Genomic DNA, 6,070 nt, shown 5'->3' with positions numbered 1-6,070 from the left:
AGGTGCATAGACAGAGAGTATTCAAACCATGCTGAAACTGATTAGGCACAGCAGGATAGGCGGGGCCAGAATAGCCGTCTGTCAGTGGGTTCTGAAGGCCGAAAGAATCTGAGAGCCCCTTTCCTACATGGAGCAATGAGAATAAATTAGAACAATTCATAATACAGCACCCTTAATTGTACATACCGGTGGAGCCAGAGATTATGTCTGCAACAATCCATCAGACACGTTTCAGGGGTGCTGGTAAACAGATTTTGTTTCCTTTAGATGGAGACAAAGCTACTTCCTAAGCTGACTAACATGGCTTCATACTTCTGTAAAAACATTCCCTCTGTGAAAGAAAAGTGACTGGACCAACTCTTTCTGCTACAAGATGTGAACTATTCATTTTAAAAGAAAATCTGCAACTTCAACCTACAAAACAAAAGCTGCAACGAGGAACCAAATAATATAAATGAAGTAAAATGAATAAAGAATCTCATTAGAGTTTACCAGCTGGACCGGCTCCCTGACGGGACATCACCCGCTTCATATTCATTTTGTTATCAGCAGCTCCAGGAGTGGAGGGGTTTCCAGGCAGAGAGAGATCCGGTGATGGGAAATTCACGTTGCCACCTATGGGAAAGGGGAAGAAAATGAAAAAAAAAAACATGAAATATCGAATGATGAGTAAGAAAAAGAAGGTGCATTAAGACAGAGAGTATTCAAACCATGCTGAAGCTGGTTGACAGCAGGCTGGGCGGGGCCAGAATAGCCGTCTGTCAGTGGGTTTTGAAGGCCGAAAGAATCGGAGTGCCCCCTTCCTACATGGAGCAATGAGAATAAATGAGAACAATTCATAATGCTGCACCCTTTTATTGTACATACTGGTGGAGGCAGAGATTATGTCTGCAACAATCCATCAGACAGGTTTCTGGGATGCTGGTAAGCAGATTTTGTTTCCTTTAGATGGAGAAAAACCTACTTGCTAAGCCAAAGAGCATGGCTTCATACTTCAGCAAAAACATGAAGCATTTAATATATATATTTATATCTCATATTGAACTTAACCAAGCTTTGCTGATTCTCTATTTTTAGCTTTAGTTATTCAAAGTATCAAAAATAGGATATCCAGAATCAATCCCCCAGTTTTCTTTTCTTTGATTATGAATGAGATTTATCTCCACAAAAACCATGTCTACAGTACCTGCGTACAATTCCTCGCTTTCACTGTTGGACTTTTTCCGACCCTTCCCTGACTTCCTGCTCTTCTGGTTTCCTAGTGGAATAGAGGGAGAGATGCAAAAAGTTTAAGATCTTGGTTATCAGGAATACGAACAGGCTTGGACAAGCGGTAGACTTGAATGAGCTATACTGCTGATCTGTTAAGAGACAGATCATTTCATTTAATTTTTTTTATTGAATAAAACCATGATCAAAACTGTCCTTTAAAACGTTTTCAGTAAAAAATAAATAAAAAAGCTGGTAGTTGATGGCTGCTCACTTGAGGCTGTGGCCAATCGAGACTGGCTGTTTCCAGGATGTGAGGCCATCGCAGAGGCATCTGTGGACAGAGGAAAAGTACTTAATCTGCAAGGATCATGTGGACATTTGTCTCTCACGTTGAATGAGTTTAGCTTTTGTTGCTAAAAACCAAGTATGGATGTTGGCACCTACCGCATTGCTGCTGGTAGTCATGGCAACAGGTGTTGAAGCGGATGCAGGCAGGATCACACTCGCAGAGCTGACCTCTCTTGAACGCTTCACCACAGCGACCCAGACAGGACTGAGCTGAGAGCAACACACAACCGGATCACTACCGACGCAGCGGCAAACATGAAGCTCGCAACTGGAAGATTGTCTGAACTTTAATCAGTTTGTCAGTTTGTCCACCCGAGTGCAGAAGCAAATCTCCAAGTCACAGTTTGCAAAATCACCACTGTTTGAAAGTATGATGGCTAAAAAGTTCACCTAAGGCAAAAACACACATAAAGGTATTTACTCATCCAGCCAATGCAGAACAAGAATGATCTGTATAGATGTGTTTATTTGGCCGCCTGATAAATGGTGTATGTCTACCTCACCTTTTAGTCTTTTTTTTAACCCTAAGATAAGTATGTTCTACCTCAGCTGGTAAATGCTCTGTTACGTTCACCAGGAAATGGCAATCAAGAGGTGTAATAGAAACAAAAAGCTAGAAGCTAAAATGGACCAAAGAAATGAAAACAATACTCAAAACTAAAATACTAAAACTATACTATACTATACTAAAAATCTAAAACAAACAAATAAAAATTCCACATAGCTGTTTAAAAAAAAAAGATAAAGATTTAAATAAGTACAAAAAAGAAATTAAAATAGAAAATATAAAGAAGCTGTAATCTTACTGAATCTGAGAAAATGAATCTTATATGGACAAAATAAATTGAGAAGCGAATACTGTAGATGGTGAAAAATCTATGACAAACAGAACTGAAAAAAGGGATTCAAACAGTTAATAGTTATTCTATCTTAGTACAATTTAAATGATCCATATTAAGTGAAAACATCCTTTAAGAATCTAAAATAAGAAACTGACATAATGATTCCAGAAGAGCAAATGCTTTTAAAAATGTCTTAATAAAACCCGGATTTCATGCTAAAACTTTTTTTTTTTAAAGCTCAATCAGAGGATTATTGAGTGAAGTGTTTCCCTGCTGCTCTGTCTCACCAGAGGTGCAGGTATCCTGGAAATCTGTGCAGCACTCTCCATGCTGCAGGCAGCCCATGTCACATGAACACTGTTGACCTCTGAGGAAAAGCTCGCCGCAGCGACCCAGACAGCTGCCTGAGGACACAGGACATTATACAGTATGTCATCCACTCATCTCTCTTCATTTCACTCAAAAACACCCTAGATATTATAGGCACAATGTTATCAATTACATGTTGCTGTAGCTACATTACTGAAAGTTTCTCCTGATAGAATGTGTAACCTGACACTGCAATGAACATAAGTGATTTTGTGTCAGCATAGATGGATTATTAGATGTTATGAGGTTTTGTACTGAGCATACTTTTAGACATAAGTGCCATAATCTGGTACTTGAAGGTTAAATACATGTCTTACCTGGTCCAGCAGCAGCAGAGCTCACAGCCAGGCCGAGCAACACAAGCACCAGTTTCAGCATCTTCATCTCAGTCATTTGAAACTCAATAATTATACAGTAGGATCTAGCGTGGATGACAATGATGTTGAATAATAGGAGAGGAGGAGAAGGAGAAATGGCAGCAGTGGCAGAAGGACAACAAGAGAAGCAGTACTCACCTCCTCTATGTGTCACCTTTCTTGTTCTGCTAACTGGCTGCTGGTCTTGATCTTATATATTAGACGAAACCCCTGAAACAGGACACTTTTAATTAGCATCACAAGCACACTACGGCTGCGCCCACACCTAATTAAGAACTGCCCAGACATATCAAGTCGTCCTACGCTAAACTCCCTCTCACAGTGACCACTGCACAGTAAGTGGAAAGTAACTTATCACACGTTACTCTTATTACACAGATGCTATTTAATTATGGTGTTTATTTACTAGCATAGACCTATCTCAGGAAGCGAATGTAAAAACTGTCATGTGGGCATTTTAAATGATTAATTACTCTGATTTCATAGGTAAATGAATCACAAACATTACACTACTCAAAAGCAGTTTTCTGTCTTTATGTCTTTTTTTTTTTTAATTCTGTGGTTTGTGGTTCTGTGTGATTTCACTCCCACCTGTTGCCCTTTGGCCACGTTTTCTCCACCAGCACATGTAAGGACTGAGTTGCTCGGCCCAAAACTGATGTCATGTGGTTTGGAGCACATTTGTGAAGGGTTTAGTTTGCTCAGCTCACTTCTGAGGTCAAAAGAACGTCTGGACACGAGAGGGCCAGAGAAGATTCAACCTGGACTCACGTTGATCTAATTGTGATTATGGATGAAAACTGGTTCATCTTGAATTCCTATCCTCTTTACATTACAACATAAAATGATAAGGAAAGGATTAAACAAGCTTACTTACTAAGCTACATTACCTCCCAGTTAGTGTTGGGATGCAGACACCCACCATTAGTCTGATAGCTTTCCTCTTTGATAAAGCTTATTGCTGCGTTGGGCTCAGGAGCCCTGTAGTCTTGAGTTATACTGATATAGACTCAGACTGCTGGGGGACAGACCTCCATGGTGCTCCGGGCTTTTTCCTCACTTGATTCTCATTATTTTTGTATGCATATATCATCATAATTGCAACTAACATTGTTCTCTCTTGTGTTATCGATGGATACCCCCGGATTAATCTCTCTCTTAGGTCATCTTAGGTCCTTAAACCAGACGGAGTAGATGGCTTCCCTTCTAGGATTTAAGCAGTACTCGAGTTGTAAAAAAAAATCAGGGGGGGATGGTGGATTTTATCATATGGGGACAGATAATTCGTGCTGATTAGAAATAATATAATATATTACAAATAATAGCAGTGACCAAAACACCTGCAGAAATACTGCAGGAATGACATAGCAGCAGTTAAATGCAGCCTTCTGTAAGCTTTAAATATCCACTGGACTTACATCAAATACATCAATAATATTTGTCTTATTCCTAATTAAAATGTCTCATTTTAGTAAAAAAAATCTTATTACACTTAAAACAAGATTCATCACTGGAAAAAAACAACAATTTTCACCTGTTTCAAGTAGATTTTCACTTGAAATAAGTAGAAAAATCTGTCAGTGGAACAAGAATATTTTGCTTATAATAAGAAGATAAATCTTGTCCCACTGGCAGATTTTTCTATTTATTTCAAGTGAAATAAGGTGAAAATTGTCAAATAAGTTATTTTTCTGGTGTTATTTTTCTGGTGATGACTCTAAATGTTGAAATAGCAGTAAAACAGCATTCATTGATGAAATGACATAAGGGATGGAAAGGGGGGATGGCAGTTTTACAGGGGGGATGATTTTGACCGTTTTTATTTCGGGGGGGATATGCCATCCCCCTCATCCCCCCTCATCCCCCCTCAACTCCAGTACTGGATTTAAGTCCCTGTTAATTAGGCCTTTTTTTCTCCACTATCACCTCCAGTTTGCTCAGGATAGCAGACTGAAGTGAAGATTCAGTGCAATCTTTGGGGTGTTTAGCTCGGCTGTTATTTATAAACTGGCATTATGGGAACTTTGAACCTGGACTGGGATTATATAGAGTTTGGCTGACTTGGTGGTTAGTACTGTTGGTTTACAGCAAGAAGGCCCCTGGTTTCAATCTCAGCAGGTGCTTTTCTGTGTGGAGTTTGCATGTTAGTGTTGAGCTTGCGTGGGCTTTCTCCAGATATCCCCCCTCACGGTCCAAAAACATGTACCGTATTTTCTGGACTATAAGCCGCACCTGCATACAAGCCGCATCCGCTCTTTAAAAAAAAAAAAAAAGATATTTAGCTGCAGATATTTATGTTGTTAGATTAGATATTTACTACATGTACAGAAGGATATTGAACTGTAAATGATGTACATGTTTGTACCTAAATAGATCCTTTCCTAACAGTGTCTTTTAACACGGCAGCAACTTTGCTGATTAAAACGGAACAGAACCAAGAGAAAATAACCAGTATTTATTTATCTATTTATCTGTTTGAAATCTGCTTCTACCTACTTCTATCTGCTAAAGAAGAAGTAGCGTATTCTTCTTTGCATTTATTTTGTCTTAGTTTTGATCCTAATTCCGGTTAGCGCGCCCCGAGCGTTGGAAGAAAAATCCACAGAATAGCTGCACCTTTGTATAGACGAATCCGGCGACCGGTTTGTGTGCGCCGCCATCTTGCGGCGGCGCCATTGCTGCGGTGGCAGGTGTCAATCTGCCACCGCAGCGCTGTTATTGTAACCTGACGCTCTACAGCATCATTATAGCTGGATTGATGATGTTAGACAGTGGCCTTCCATAAATAATGAAGGTATCTTAAATTAATGCTGATGTTAATTTATAAATGATGATTTGTTTGAGCGATAAGCAGGAAAGAATAGAGGAATAGGGAGATAAGGGAGTGTATGATTAAACACTGTAATATAGCTCTCTCCACCT

The 6,070-nt window shown here is 39.4% G+C and overlaps 1 long non-coding RNA gene across 1 annotated transcript; it reads right to left on the bottom strand.

Annotated features, from left to right (window-relative positions):
• Positions 1-764: 764 nt before the first annotated feature.
• Positions 765-1,518, bottom strand: LOC133453172 (uncharacterized). Its single transcript, XR_009783298.1, has 3 exons — positions 1,484-1,518; positions 1,187-1,258; positions 765-803 (listed from the first exon to the last, which is right to left on the bottom strand). It is a non-coding gene; the product is annotated as an uncharacterized LOC133453172 (long non-coding RNA).
• Between the last annotated feature and the right edge of the window lie 4,552 nt (positions 1,519-6,070).

This window comes from Cololabis saira, chromosome 10, assembly GCF_033807715.1.
Source record: "Cololabis saira isolate AMF1-May2022 chromosome 10, fColSai1.1, whole genome shotgun sequence".
NCBI classification, from domain to species: Eukaryota; Metazoa; Chordata; class Actinopteri; order Beloniformes; family Belonidae; genus Cololabis; species Cololabis saira.
Note: the sequence above shows the minus strand (reverse complement) of the source record. Positions and strands in the feature narration are given on the sequence as shown.